The sequence below is a fragment of the Ascaphus truei genome, chromosome 11, assembly GCF_040206685.1.
Source record: "Ascaphus truei isolate aAscTru1 chromosome 11, aAscTru1.hap1, whole genome shotgun sequence".
Taxonomy (NCBI): Eukaryota; Metazoa; Chordata; class Amphibia; order Anura; family Ascaphidae; genus Ascaphus; species Ascaphus truei.
Window position 1 is genome coordinate 22,862,322 of NC_134493.1, and position 14,967 is coordinate 22,877,288.

General features: G+C 39.1%; 2 protein-coding genes and 1 long non-coding RNA gene across 6 annotated transcripts in view; 1 reads left to right on the plus strand and 2 right to left on the minus strand.

Annotated features, from left to right (window-relative positions):
* The window catches only part of LOC142463076 (uncharacterized), a 53,002-nt gene extending 40,402 nt beyond the window's left edge, over positions 1-12,600 (minus strand). Inside the window, exon 1 of the long non-coding RNA XR_012787361.1 lies at positions 12,219-12,600. This is a non-coding gene — a long non-coding RNA (uncharacterized LOC142463076). The remainder of the gene's footprint in view (positions 1-12,218) is intronic.
* The window catches only part of GRIN2A (glutamate ionotropic receptor NMDA type subunit 2A), a 1,360,048-nt gene that overhangs the window by 711,460 nt on the left and 633,621 nt on the right, over positions 1-14,967 (minus strand). The gene's annotated exons all lie outside the window — the stretch shown is intronic.
* LOC142463075 (glutamate receptor ionotropic, NMDA 2A-like) overlaps positions 1-14,967 on the plus strand; it is a 412,218-nt gene that overhangs the window by 305,815 nt on the left and 91,436 nt on the right. The window lies entirely within an intron of this gene.

Sequence of the window (14,967 nt, forward strand, 5' to 3'; positions counted from 1 at the left end):
GCCAAAGTACAAATTGTGTAAAATGTTGAAAATTATGTCTCCTAGACACAAAATAAGCCTAGATTCACTAACGGGTGATAAATGTCGATTTAACCGCATTTTTAAACAGACCTACAGTATTCACTAAATACATATTACCAGCAGTAAAGCATAGATAATGGGCTTTTCATATATCGGTGATATGCATGAATCTGTGATAGTCTTAACGCAGGTGCAGGCAAATGGGTAATTAATAAATAATTACATATTACGATGCTGTTCATTAAAATATGAAAGCTGGCAATGTCTGACTACCACCAAAACTATCACATACCTTAGGCTGGCTTTGGCCTATCTTGCCTACAGTGGTCACTGTATGGATGTAGACAAGCTGAAATTTATGATACAAATATTTAATAGAAACATTTTACAATGTTTTAATATATTAAGCCCTTAGTAGCTCAAGTGGCCAGGCAGTCATGGGTCACTAAGGTTTACTAAGGGCCGAATATATTCGTAATATTAGATTCTGTCCCCCTGGCATACCAAAGAGGCTAGTAATACATTGCCTGACTATGTCTTACTAGCTCGTATGGCATACAATGGGGTAACCCCTCCCGCAGAAACACCTGCCCAGGGACATCTTTACCCATCAATAGAAAGAATTGACAGTCATATTAGCCAAAGCTATAGGTCATTATACAAACATAAATTAAAGATACTATTAATAACATAATAAAACATACCATTCAGTATACAAAGTAGTCATTAATCCTTTGAGTGCCAGTGAGGCTACCTATGCCCGCTCAATGATAGAATAAAGTAGGTGCAGTAACCTCATTGGCCCCAAAGGGATTAATAACAAGATAATATTACTTAACCCATTTACTGTGAGGTCCTCTGTGAGATTCAGGGTCATTTGTTTTTTTATGTTTCTGATTTGTTGCTTAAAACTATACACCTTTTTCTGAATACATTTTTTGGTTTAGTTACCAACCTAAACCTTTTTTTTTAATGTACATACTTTTGTAAAGATCAATTTTGAATGATGTGTTGGATTATATTGTGAGACCAGAGTTTCTCCCGCCTCTCCACCTGTGGATACTCACATCGTGAAGGAGGAGTACTATTGATGTTAGAAATAATTTTGCTACTGGTTGCCTTTTCTCTCTATATACCGAAATGATCTAAAATGCTGTTTAACTTCTAAGAACACTTCTTGTGTTATAGAACATCAATATAGAGATTCCTAAAGAGAGTCTGTTTGTTGTATGTATCTATGTATGTCTTTATTTATATAGCGCCATTAATGTACATGGCGATTCACAGTAGTAATACACATGACAATCATATAAATACCAAATAATCCAAATAACAGATCAAGGGAATAAGTGCTTCAGACATAAAAGTAACACTTAGGAAAAGGAGTCCCTGCTCCGAAGAGCTTACAATCTAATTGGTAGGAGGTATATTATACAGAGACATTAGGAGGGCGTACTGGTAAGTGCGTCTGCATATGTTTGTATATACATGTAGTGTGGCTCCCCTCTTCCCCCCCCACCCCCCCCTCTGGGAGATTTACTCTGGCAACAGGTCTGTGTGTTGCTAGGTACCTGTTTGATTCAGGAGAGGCTGAGCTTCTGCGATGTTGTGGGGAAACAGGACAGGCTTTAGGCAGTTTCATGCAGTAGTTCTTCTCATGGTGCTGCGCCTTCAGTCACTGTTGGCTCCAGATTTCGGGAGACAGTCCCTTCTGTGACAGTCCTCTGAACATACCTCTACACAATAGACTGTAGACTCAGGCAGGGGTATATAAAATGGGATCCTTCATTGAGACAGCCACTGCAGTTCTTGTTACAGTGGATGCATGATGTTACTAGCAGGATCCAGGTCTTAAGATGGCCCTAAGCCATACTGGTAGGCTGGAGGCCTGGTCATGTGCCTCAACTCTTACCCAGTTCATAACGGGGCTGGAGGCATAGGTCTCTACCCCCGGAAGGGTGAACCTAGACTGACTAACTTTACATGCTTCCTCCCTAAGGCACAGGATGGGGAAGGCACTAGGCCTGCACCATTATTGGCTGCACACAGACCCAGTTCCACCTCCACACCCTTGAAAACACATCTTGAAAACCCAAGATGACAGTCTGTTATAGCCTGCATCAATCAGGGCTTACATAACAGGCGGTGTGGGGGTGGGGGGGAGGGAGAGGGGAGGGCAGTAGAATAGCCAAACTTACCATGCTACATACAGTACCTGTATATATCAGTGAATATGTTTCATAACTTTACTCACATTTCTCTCTTTATATCATATTAGACTATAATGTAGCCATACACTGGCAAAGTGGGTATCCCTTCTGTGTGGGCTTATTATGTGAGAATAACTTTCTATAACAAGATTTTAATTTAAAAAAAATCAGTTCAGTGTCTTGTTTTGGAGTGCTTGGGACAATACTACAAGTACTATGTGAAACAATACTAAGCAATGCCTTACTGGCCTTTCAATCTTTGGATTTCCACGGAGGGTGGGTACTGTAGCGGTAGGGTGTTTAATTCGTATTTTAACCCCTCTAGTGCTTTAAGGCCTTCCTTGAAATGCATTGGGAGCTCATCACCAGGTATTAAATTAATCAAATCAACCGTCTGTCATAGGATAATGTTATGGTTTGCTTTACATACAGATGTAGCCAGAGTTACCATTCGCATTGCCGTGTTTCACCCACTGAAAAGCCGAGGCTCAGAGAGAGGTAGCTGCTGTGGTGGTGTTGCAGGGGGTTCATGCTTTTCAATGGCACCTCACGCAGTGGTAATACATCCGGGCCGCATTTGGCATGCTCGCGGCTCCCGCAAACATTAAGTCCAGCTCCACCTGTAACCCTATTGGGGACATATATTGTATTTGCATGTGGATTTTTGCCATCACTAAGGAAATTGAGAGTGGCTTTCACGATTTTCATTATTTAGTGCCAAAAAATGTGAATGAGATCAGTAACGCTCGTTTTTCATGTATATACAGTATAATTCTTGTGAGTATGCCGTTCAAATCTGAAACAATATCCTTTTTTTTTTTTACATAGCTCTAAATATTATCTGCGATTTAACGTAGGGTTGCCAGCCATCCAGTATATACAGAATTGTCCCTTATTTTATTGACCTGTCCCGGAAGGATCTCTGTCGGGACGCATAATTAAACTGTATTTTAGTGCACTGACGTGAAATGCCTGCACTAAAAATGACTGTAATTAAATCAGTCATAAAAATGTAATAGATTTATACTTGAGTGTTATACTTACATTTTCAAATAGATATCGCCTTGATAAATTATTAAAATAATAAAGTTAGGAGCTGTGCACCTTTACATATCGGCCTTTCCAGTGGATTTACGGGAATATAGAACATTACTTTTAGTCCCTCAGCACGGACGGGTTTACGTCATTGCTCCAAAGAGGAGATATCAGAGATTAGGAAGGGGGACTTGAGGGGTGGATTTACATGGGGTATTTAAATCTTGCCCCTTCCCCCTCCCCTCCACATCCTACTGATTACATCACACTGACATTGTGAGCCGCTGTACATTCAGTACAATGATACAAATATTACACTCCGATCACACTGCATATGATACTTGTTATGGAATTTAGCATAGCATTGAATCCATTGAATTGTGCTATAGCTCAATATATATTTACCTACATCTATATACATCCTGCAAGAGAAAAAACTCCAGAGCACTGAACTTTGAGATTTGGGTCTTGTTTTCTTCATGCTAATAAAGTTAAGACACTTCCTGGTTATCTCAAAATTCCATGACACCCACCCCTACAGGCCTTACTTTTTCTCCTACGGATACTTGCTAGCTCAGTACGTGACTTTCCCCGCCTTGCCAAGCTCAGAGATGATAAAACCCAAAGAATACAGCGATCAAGCTGGAGATACCATTGAGCATGAAGCATCTGCAAATCATTCATCACTCATGATGTGACTCTCATGACGCATTTTGGCATCCCATGACATTTGTGGAACGTCAACCCGCCCCACTGGAATGTTAATGAGCCATGAGGACACAAAGAGCTTTTGTTCAACGCTGCATTGCATCTCAGCCACCCACCCCAGTGTGCATCTGCGTTGCCCCAAAGGTGCGCAGCCTGATGGGGCTCCCCAAGAACTGCACCCCTCTGCAAAGGACCAGCATGCCAAGGGTTAACATTTGTTTGTTCTTTGTGGAGCGTCAACCCCACCCACTGGAATGTTAATGAGCCATGAGGACACAAAGAGCTTTTGTTTACAGCTGCATTGCATCTCAGCCACCAACATCTGCATTGCCCCAAAGTCGGAAGCCGAAGGGCAGCCAAAGAGTGTGAGCAATTTGTTGCTGTTCGCTGATGTCTGGTGATGTTAAAGCTGCTCTATTTCAATCTGAAACTCACAAATTCCTTTATCCCCTGTACCCAGTTTTCCAACTCTATCTGTCTGAGATTTGACTGTATAACCCTGTTCTTTTAATGTAACAACGTTTTTTTTTTTATAACTCTGTGCCCAGGACATACTTGGAAACGAGAGGTAACTCTCAATGTATTACTTCCTGGTTAAACATTTTTATAAATAAATAAATAAATAAAAATATTATAAAAAATGTGGCCACCCTAATTTAACGGATTCTAGTGAATCTAGGCGAGTAGAAATTTCATACTCCTAAAAGATAAAATACGTTACACTGTTCATGCAATTACTTTATACATAATGTATAACCCTGTTCACTTAATGTAACCATGTATTTGTCATCATAACTCTGTGCCCAGGATGTACTTGAAAATGAGAGGTAACTCTCAATGTATTACTTCCTGGTAAAACATTTGATAAATAAATAAGTTAGTTTTTAACGCTTGGAAAAAGAATTGTGTGTACTTCAAATTTAGAATTAAGGTGGGGATGGTGAATAAACAACAAAACAGGTAGCGCTAACCGCAATGTGTGTGGTGTAGTAACTATTACCTTATATATTAATTAAAACTATACATAAGGGGCTGCCTAGGACACAAAGCCTGACCCCCTGGTCAGGAAAACAGTATGGACAGGGAATAGTTCCGTGGGCGCCTATAAAATTTTACCACTATAAAGGATATACGAAAACCAAGCCTGTTGGTTGTGAAGATTGTTGATCCTCACGGTGGGCTTGAAAACAAAGAGAAAGCGCAACACATAGCGTAATACTGTGGTGAATTACGGTGAATACAGTACGTTTTACAGAACAAAAAAATATATATTAATATGTACAAATACCTATTCAATATGGCTGTAAAAAGTAAGCTACTGTATTGCACATACCACAAGTAGGTAGCTGACACATAGAAGCTTATAATTTCATAAAAGAGAAATTACATTATTTTATTTTAGCATAACCAAATCAGCCACTTTTGTGTTGATGGTTAAATAAAAACTACCTAATTAATCAAGCATTGTGAGCATCTCAATTGGTGCACTGGAGATTTGTCATTACCTGGAGGTTTAGGAAATGCCAGCAAAACATTAATGAGTTTAAAAATATGACTAAGATACATTTCTAGTGCCTAAATCATATTCATGAACTCATTAATGATGCGTTTAATATTTAAAGATAGATGCAATATTGATGTAGTTATTCATCATCATTGTGTAATGACCTCAAAATTTACTGCAGCTGAGGATCAGGCTTTAAAAAGCAGCACATGTTATTCTAATGTGTTATTTTTACATCTCATCTTCTTATAGTATTACATCTACTATAGCATCTAAGTCCCAAAGAGAGGCGTATAATGTTGCAACGGCAGTATTGTGTGTTATTACAGTGTCTTTGTTAGATAAGAAACTGGTCTGAATCAACTCATGGATATGTTTAAAGTGGATACCAACAACCAGTAAAAGGGATTATGTTGCCCTGAGACAAAATGTGATTTACTGGGGAAAATGCCTCTGCAGAGTAATGCTGTCTTAAACATTTGTTTTAATACTTTCTGAACTACAGTATCACCACAAACTGTGGAAAACAATTGTCTTGCACTTATTTTGCCATAATGACCATATCCATATTTTCCAACCATATTTTGCAGCAGTGTACTCATATTTGTCTCCGATATTTAGCGTTGTGACATTTAACCAGCGAACCTGTGAAATACCATGTTGTAGTGTCACCAAGACACCTTTGTGCATACAGTAGGTGAAAGAAAACCCTGTCACTGCTATTATTTCTGTGAAAGAAACTGGGCTTGAAGAAGCCATTTATCAACCCATTGTTTGCTTTATATTTCCTTCTGTTGTTAATACATATGGACCACGTTAATTGCAACTTATTCATAATGATTTTATTTTTAGTTCCTAGCTGATAACAAAATCTATGGCAAACGTCTATTTTTAGGGACACGTATAGACGTTGCAGACTTTGCTGTTTCAGCTCATAAACACAACATATCACGTTAAAAAGCAGATTATCAGAGAGTTACCACAGAATTCCATGGCTTTGATAACACAGAATAACACAGAATATCCCACCGTCATGCGCCAGCAGGAGATATAACCTTTGCTACATCACTACAATGCAATCTGCCTTCCACTTCTGTGTTAGCAATCACGCACTGTGTGTGTGCTGATGCCTCATATTTCCACTGAATCTTTTAAAAGCAAGCAGTTGGGAAAATTGAACTGCTGAGAAAAAGTACCAATACCCGCGTGGGACAGCACAAGCGAGTTTACAGGGGTTCACTTTATTTCTATTTGTGGGTGCAGTCTTAACGTAAGACTAAACTGATCTGATGCTTGATTATTTTCTTAAAAAAAAAAAAGTATCAATCATCTACTTTCAATCTATTAAACATATCACTCAGTGTGACTCTGCCAGAACCTTGGGCTGAGGCATGGTGCAGTATAAAGCAGCTGTTGCTGCAGAGGCTGCAGTTCTTGGCTCACTGTGTTCCTTAGCCTAATTAGGAGCATTAAAGCTATCCGAATTTTTGAAACTAGGGAGCTGTTAATGATAAAAGTGCTTCCGTTGGTTGATCTACAGAGAGTGCACATGTGGGACCTGCACTTACTACCCCAGATGAAGCTCCTTCACAGGAGTGAAACGTACGTCGGGACATTTCAATTTTTAATTTGAGTACTCTAATCTGCACTGTAGGGACCACCTACTGTAGCTTATACCAATCAGTCTAGCATTCAGGCATTAGCAATACTGTGTATCGGCAGCTTGTATTTTCACTCCGTGACCACGTGGTCACATGATTCACTTCCGTGTTCTAGCCACACAACGCGTGTACCGGCCAGCAGGGTGTAAATACACACCTGGCTCCGTTGTGTGGGGCTTGTGTGGCTTCTGTGACCTCATTGTATAAGCAAAATATCACTCCTTGTCCATGCTGATAGCAGGGGGGGCGTGTCTTTGTATCAAGGTCCTGGCTGCATTTCTGGGAGTCTAATGTGATCGTTGTAGCACTATCCAATGTTACTTTGTAGCTGCTGACTAAATACACCAATATTACTTACATATCGTGTTCTTTATTGCCTGTTAGCCTGACACTATAGTTATAAGTCTGCATCACATTGCCCGCTGACACCAGACTAGCATAGAGTCTTATCACTTGTAGCCATGTATCCCCTTGGCTACTAATCTGCCCTACCTAACACATAAGCCCTAATACCAGTGCAGGCAGTGTTAGGGTTAATCTGGTTCCACTGCAGTAAACAATTCTCTTGAGTGGCAGGGGTGGGGGGCGGGGGTGGGCCTGAGGCATGGGACCTGCCCTATCAGGGGCTCAGACATAGGACCCTCCCCCTGGGTACAAAAGGGACTGAAAATCCAAATGTAGGCAGGTGTTGGAAGTGTGGAGCCAGGGCTCTGGCCACCTTCCTTCCCCTCCCGCAAGGGATTGGGATACTACCCCTTACTCCACCAGGGAGTAGGGGATAAAAAGATAGACCTTTGGGGCCTCTAGCCTTGGAGTTGTCCAGGGACACTAAGAAGAGTGTACCTGTTGTATGCTATAATGTACTGTTGTACTATGAAGAATAGAGTCCAGTTGCTGCATTTATACTCCTGCCAGTGACTGCAGTTTATCAGGGGGAGTGCAAAATGTTTTTTTTTGGGGGGTGGGAGGTGCAGGGAATGGAGGTGCTGCACCCATGTATGAGATCAGAGCTCTATTTCCTGAAAGCCTGTCTTCCCCACTACCATCGGCGGACACTAAGCAATCCTGTAAGCAAGCCTCACAGGTACAGCACAACGAGAGTACAGGTAACAGTTGTTGCCTCTGCTCTCCACTGCACACCTGTTTGAACATCTGTTACAAACTAAAAAAAAAGTATGGCGTTATAGGCAGCACTCTAGATGTAAAGAGAAAATGAAAAATAAAGTATGTAAGGTGCAAGAGAACAAAGGGATGGACCCTGAGCATTCCCAGTACTAATACAGGAAAATGGAAGGTGTTCCAGCACTCAATAAAAGTAGGAAATGTTATTTCAATACTGAGTTGTATAAAAAAAATGAATTGTATTGAAAATTAAACAATTTAAGAATATCTATACATAGACAGATATGGCATGAATACACATATATAGGAAAAATTATATACAAATACATGTAAGCCTAACCGGCACATAGGGGAGGGAGGTGAATGGGACAAAGGGTAAACAAAATCCCTCAAAGAGGTACATGTGGTACTTCCCTTTGACCCAAACCACAAAGGTCTCCCTCCACGTCAGTCTTTCTTGGGAGCTGCTACACTTGTGTAAGTAAGTGTAACGGCCTAACAACACCTACCCACTGAGCTCAGTTCTAGTTTAGCAGGAATCTAACCTGGCATTAGTTAGGTCATACCTAAAGATGGCATTGCTCACAATTGGACCCTGAAATATGGGTTTTGAGAGGGTTTGGGGGAAAGTAGACAAGGGAGAAGAAAGAACGTTTACCAAGTGACTTATATACCTCCCCGAAAAATACTGTATACAATATGTGGAGAGAAACCTGTGCGCAAAACTGGGCTCACTTGCGATACCTGGAAAATATGCTAATTCGGATATGCAAAGTATATTAAAATGATCTATATTAGCATATTTCCCAAGTTTCTCAGGTGTCTTTGGTTTTGTGCACAGGTATCTCTCCGTCTCGTATAAATGTGTGTTTTTAGAGATATCAGTCACTTAGGACCCTAGTAAAATAGGATTCTCTCTCTCACTCCCTCTCTCAAACCCCATATTTCTGAGTCTGTAAACGAGTAATGCCACCATTAGGATAGACATACTCAATGCAAGTCATCGTATTTACAAGTTAACGCAATGTAATGCTAACTTAATATGATAAGCTTACGGTAATGAGATATACAACTGCTGTTGTTTTTGCATTTAATTAGCTTTGAGTAAATGCTTTAACCTCAGGGAAAATAACATCTGTTAAGGATTTTGATAATAATAGCTTGTTGTAAGCACTAAATTAACAGGCCTCTGTGGATGTGGATCTTAGTGTATAAAGATCTCCAAGGTGAGCTGGGTTTTCACCTTATTTCTTTAAAGGTTAGGCGACGTTGTATATGCTATTTACAAACACAAGCTACTATCATAGTAATAATAATTATTTGTTCTTGTATTGCGCTGCTAATTTTACTAGCACAGGGAGATATATTAACTTTCCCAAAGTCACGAGGAGGTTCCCCTGCTTCAAACTCAGTGCCAGTCAGTGTCTTTGGTATTGTTACACTGTAATATCTTTCCTGGCAATTATTAAATAAACATAGCCATGTTAGTCCAGTTGCAATAGTGCAAAATAAATGAGCCATTCAGTATTAGGTGATACCTTTTTTACTTGGACTAACATATCATACAGTAGTACAAGCTTTTGAGAGTTCTCCTCTCTTCCTCAGGTCAACAATACTAATTTACAAAAGATTCCATGAGTTTAACACAGATGTTAAATCCAAGAAAACAGTGCTATGTTAGATCGGGGTTTGATGACTCCGCGGCTGTGTTACTTTTATCCATTTTTACATAGACTCCCTAAAGCTTTAATGTACTGTATTACACAGCTTGTAACACTGCGGATATTTCATCTGCTTAGCAGCTTATATAGCCATACATTTAAAAACATGGGAAAACAAGTACAATACAAGTAGTATAACGAGACACTCTTGGTTTCCCACAAAACTATATTTACCCGTTACCACAAATAACTACAAGATATAGTGATGGGTGAATGTGTCAAAGTTTGGCCCTTGAACTCGGACCAATTTTACAATTTCTTTGCAAACGGTTGTTCAAACCTTTTGTTATTAAAAAAAAACAAATATGTGCCAAGCATGCAATTCTGCCTGTCTCGATTTCACCGTTTTTTTTAACTGCAAGGCTTTTTTTGTTTAAAGTTTTTTTTCACATTTTCGCATAATTATATATATTAATATATATATATATATATATATATTTATATATATATATATATATATATATATATATATATATGTATATATCAATCCCCTTGTAACGCTGTGCTTGGTGTCCAAAGAATCACATCGCGCTATAAGTGGATCGCGTTAGAAATAATGTACAATTGTATGCATTGTACAATAAAGTATTTAAGATACCAATAATCGTGTTGTAAAGTATTCATAAATACAAAAATTGGGAGCCACGCTTGCATCGCGTTATAAGCGGATTCGCGTTGTAACGGATCGCGTTATAATGGGGTTGAGCTGTATGTATATATATATATTTTTTTTTTTTTTTAAATATAGTGGTGACTTCTTTCAAATTCAGATGAATTCGCGAAAAGTCGAATTTGCAAAAATTTCATAAAAAATTAGAAAGTTGGTGAAAAGTTCAGCCATTTCTACTAACAGACTCTTGATTGCTGATTTTCATAAAGAATTAATTATATATGCAGTGTTGTACTCACTCACTCATCAATTAGAATGTTCCCACAGAATTCTTTGTCCTTCTGTCTAACGCCCTATGGGATTACCATGACCTTTTAGGGGTTAATGGTGCAGACCCAGATAGAGAGTGATAAGAACATCAGAGGGGATATATAGGGGTTTGAGGGGGGAGGTTCCTGGAGAGTAAGCGTAGAGGAGCCTCTGTATATAGTTAAGAAGTATGTTCCTGAGTGTATAGGACAGACCTGTCCCTGTTTAATATGTTCTAGATAGGGATATTGCCCCTTCAGATTGGGTCCCGAGATATGGCCAAGGTGAATCCAGCGGTTCACAAAAGAGGAGACAGGCATACAACAGAGGTCCCCATTAGGAGGCCCGGGTGCCATAGGGTCAGCTCTAGAGACAGACCCCACATGCCTCAATCCTAGTCAGTATATAAGTGGCAGTTCAGAGACAGGCATGAGGTGTAGATTTCTCATCTATAGTGCGCGGGCCAACGCCCTAGAAGAGGCTCATAGTGACAGAGCATAACGGAAGTTATGCAACTGGGACAGGTCAATTAAGGATAATCCAGTCAAGTGTCCACACCTCCCCAGTGCGTTAAGTGAGGGTGTCTCGGGATGCACCTACAGTATTACGGACAACATCTATGGTACTGTGTATGAATGAAAAGAGCCCTAGTAACAGGTGTTGATTGTACTACAAAAGTTCCTGGCGCCCATCATTTCCATCTATGCTACCTCATCGCACAGCCACACAAATCCAGCACCCTGAATAAGGTAATGCCTTTTGAGTAGCCACTATAAAGACACAGATTAGACGCCGTAGGAGCCGGGCAGGGAGGGTAACATGTCTTAATTCCTTCTTTTATTAAATAATACTCTGTTTCCTGTTCTTATGTTTGTGTATTGTCATTTGAAATTGTAGTAAGATATATTAAACATTGTTTTTTTTTTCTTTAATTTTTTTTTCTTTGCCCCTGTGGTTTACACTCGCATCATTTGACAAAACATGAGCGTATGGACAGATAGTTCATGTCTTAAATGCTATAATAATGTGTCCGAGTTATTTTTTGTAATTACATCTCATGCCCTCTCTGGAATTAGTAGATGCTCGGGTGACTAACAAACAATGTCACTCTGCATGTTTTATAATACTTTACATGGTCTGGTTTGATTTATGTTTAGTGCGCTTTCATTAATATATTAATATATAACACTGAAGACATTTCTGCATCTGGATGAGTAAATTATTTTCACAAAATGTTCAGATTATTATTAGATTTTTTTTCCCACCACCCTTTCCCCACTAATTTTAATCAGCTATACTGACATAGCTCATACTTACTTTCTTGCTGCTGCACATATTGCATATTAAATGGTGAAAACATATCTGACTGTTCCAAGCTGTGACTAGAGAGAGTCCCAAATGTACGCTGCCAGGTTTCTCTTCAGTATTTTATTTGCAGCTTTTTCATCTCCTTGGTGTCACGAGCCAACCTGGATCTAATGACTTCATGGTCCATTTTCACTGTGACAATGTAGTTTATTGCTTTGGATAGGGTTGTGATGTCTGAAGCACAGGCAATATAAGATTAGAAACCTTCCATAAGAACCCAGACAAATTGCGCAGGCAAAATGAGTGTAGCATTCCAAAAAGGCACACAGTCCCTGGCACCAAGATAGCTTACAATGTATGTGCCATGCTATGCTAAATCTTAGAGCAGTGACTGATGTCGCCAAGCTGGGCTCCACTAAGCTGTTAAGGCTCAGTGCTGAGCGTGCAGAATTAGCCCATCAAAAAAGCAGCATGATTGATTTCACTCTCTAAGCCTTAAGGAGAGTGAACTGGTTTGTAATAGGTAAGATGGTATTTAAAGGCACAGCACATGTTGATTTGTTAGCTAAAATGGTGGATAAAAAATAAAAATAAAAAAGAACCAGGTTCATGAAACGGTGCTGCTATTGGGGAAATGGGTATGCTGCTGCTAGCAAAACATTACAATATGCTTTGTAATGAGCAAGCAATACAAAGTTCCCCCATGCTGAATAGTGGTATGCTCTCTTAAATATGCTGGGGGTCTATGAGACATAAGTTGTGCAATTCTGGGGCGAAAACATTGCTCCAGATTTATCAAAGAAAAATATCCTAGTTAATGGGAATTTTTTCTTTGCTACATATAGTGCAATTTTCTTTAACTGATAGTTGCATCACATTTACCTTGATACATTGACCCAATAGTTCTTACATCAAATCAAATCCCGAGTTGAGAGATTGTTCCTTTTTTTCTTTTCAAGGGATTAGAAAAAAAAAGGATGATCATGTGTTATGCATTTTTGGGTATAACCTCTTCACCAAAATAGATCTGTAACATTTAGCAAAAACACAATGAAACGTTTCTGGCATGAGGGAAGTCTTTGCCCCAAAATACAGAATTATCTACTTGAAGGTGAGTAGGATTATGTAAATGACTGCAGTATGGCCCATATTATCTAAGTGGTGCTACGCCATAAGACATATTCCCGCAATGGACACCATTTAACCTGTTCCCGTGAAAGGGCTGGAAGGTATTTTGTAGGATAACACGGTTTAGTAAATATGAGCTCATATGTTATTGAAATATTTCTGTGTATGTGAGATTGTCTTTATATTTGAGACACTGGATTCCTGTGGTTTAAATACTTGATATTGGTCACTCTATAGGTGTAAATGGGTGATAATAATACAGTCTGCCGCTATAGATTAGAAAATGACATACAGTACTAATACTTTTTTTTTGCACATACAAGTATGCTCATAACAGTTTGCAAAAAGTATGAGGTAGTGAAAGTACTGAGAGAAGTTAGCGAATATATCACTAATATATCATAGCTTCCAATCTTTTACCTAGAAGCTGTAATGTGAATTTATGGCAGAAACTTATCACAAGAGCAAGTGGATATTTTGAAAGATTAAATGTAATTGTACAGTGAAAGTTTAGAAAGAAGCAAGTGAATGAATTCCTGGTGGGTACAATTTGAATACATTGTACTAATTGCGCTGTTGAAGTTGTCTCAAAGCTCATTATTTTGCCATTCATGTGTAATAATATATATCAACAATGTACCGTATTGATGACCATTGTCTGCTGGAACCCACCTGATTTTAAGATAACTGCCAAGAACAAATGACTACCTTGCAGTTGCAGGTCTCTATTCTTTTAGATTTATAGTTTGTATACCTTCCATTTCATTCATTGATTTTAATTTGCTGTACAATCAGACAATGAAAAACAACTGAATTGAGTTTAAATACACCAAACATTACTCTCTGTAAAAAAGAAGGTTTTGTTTTAAAACCGACTGTCTTTATTTAAATGGATAGCCCAATTTGTCTCCAAATAAGATGAACACCCTTGTTCATAAGCAAATTCCTAATCTTCTAATCAGTTAAATATGTAATAAGAAAGTAGCCCTACATCATTGGGGAAGGGAGACATGATCGAGACCTCTGTCTGTCATGTTGAGGTTTAAATTGTGGGTGAAAGAAAGATTAGTCTTTAGAATCAGAGCAGGATGTAATTTTTCTCCAGGAACAGATGGAAAAAAAAGGCAGTGCACTGCCTGGAAGAACAGGAGGAGGCTCACGGTAGCAAAATAAACACTTTATTCCATTAGGGGATCAGACAAAGACCCCCACAGCAACAGCAGGTGTCACACCTACGCGTTTCGGGCCGTGTGCCTTTTATCAAGGTGTACCATACTTCCAACATAAGCCGGTATATAAATACAAGCACCGATCGCGTTAACGAGTGACGTCACAATCCCTCATCCAATCAGCTAACATCTCCTACGTGCACACATTCCAATAGGCTAGAAAATTGTGTCATTCTCAACAAGCTTTATTGAGACCAGCAGGTCCCTGTGTCTTAACAATTGTGTATAAGCTTTTAGGTTGGGACCCTCTGATTGGTTGTTAATCACATCAATGGGTATAACTTTATTGAGAAACTCACAAAACTTACAGTAAGTGTGAGGATTGTGACGTCAGTCATTCAGCTATTCACCCAGTGCAAAAGAAAAACCAAAAACTCTAAAACAGAAGAATCTAATGTTTT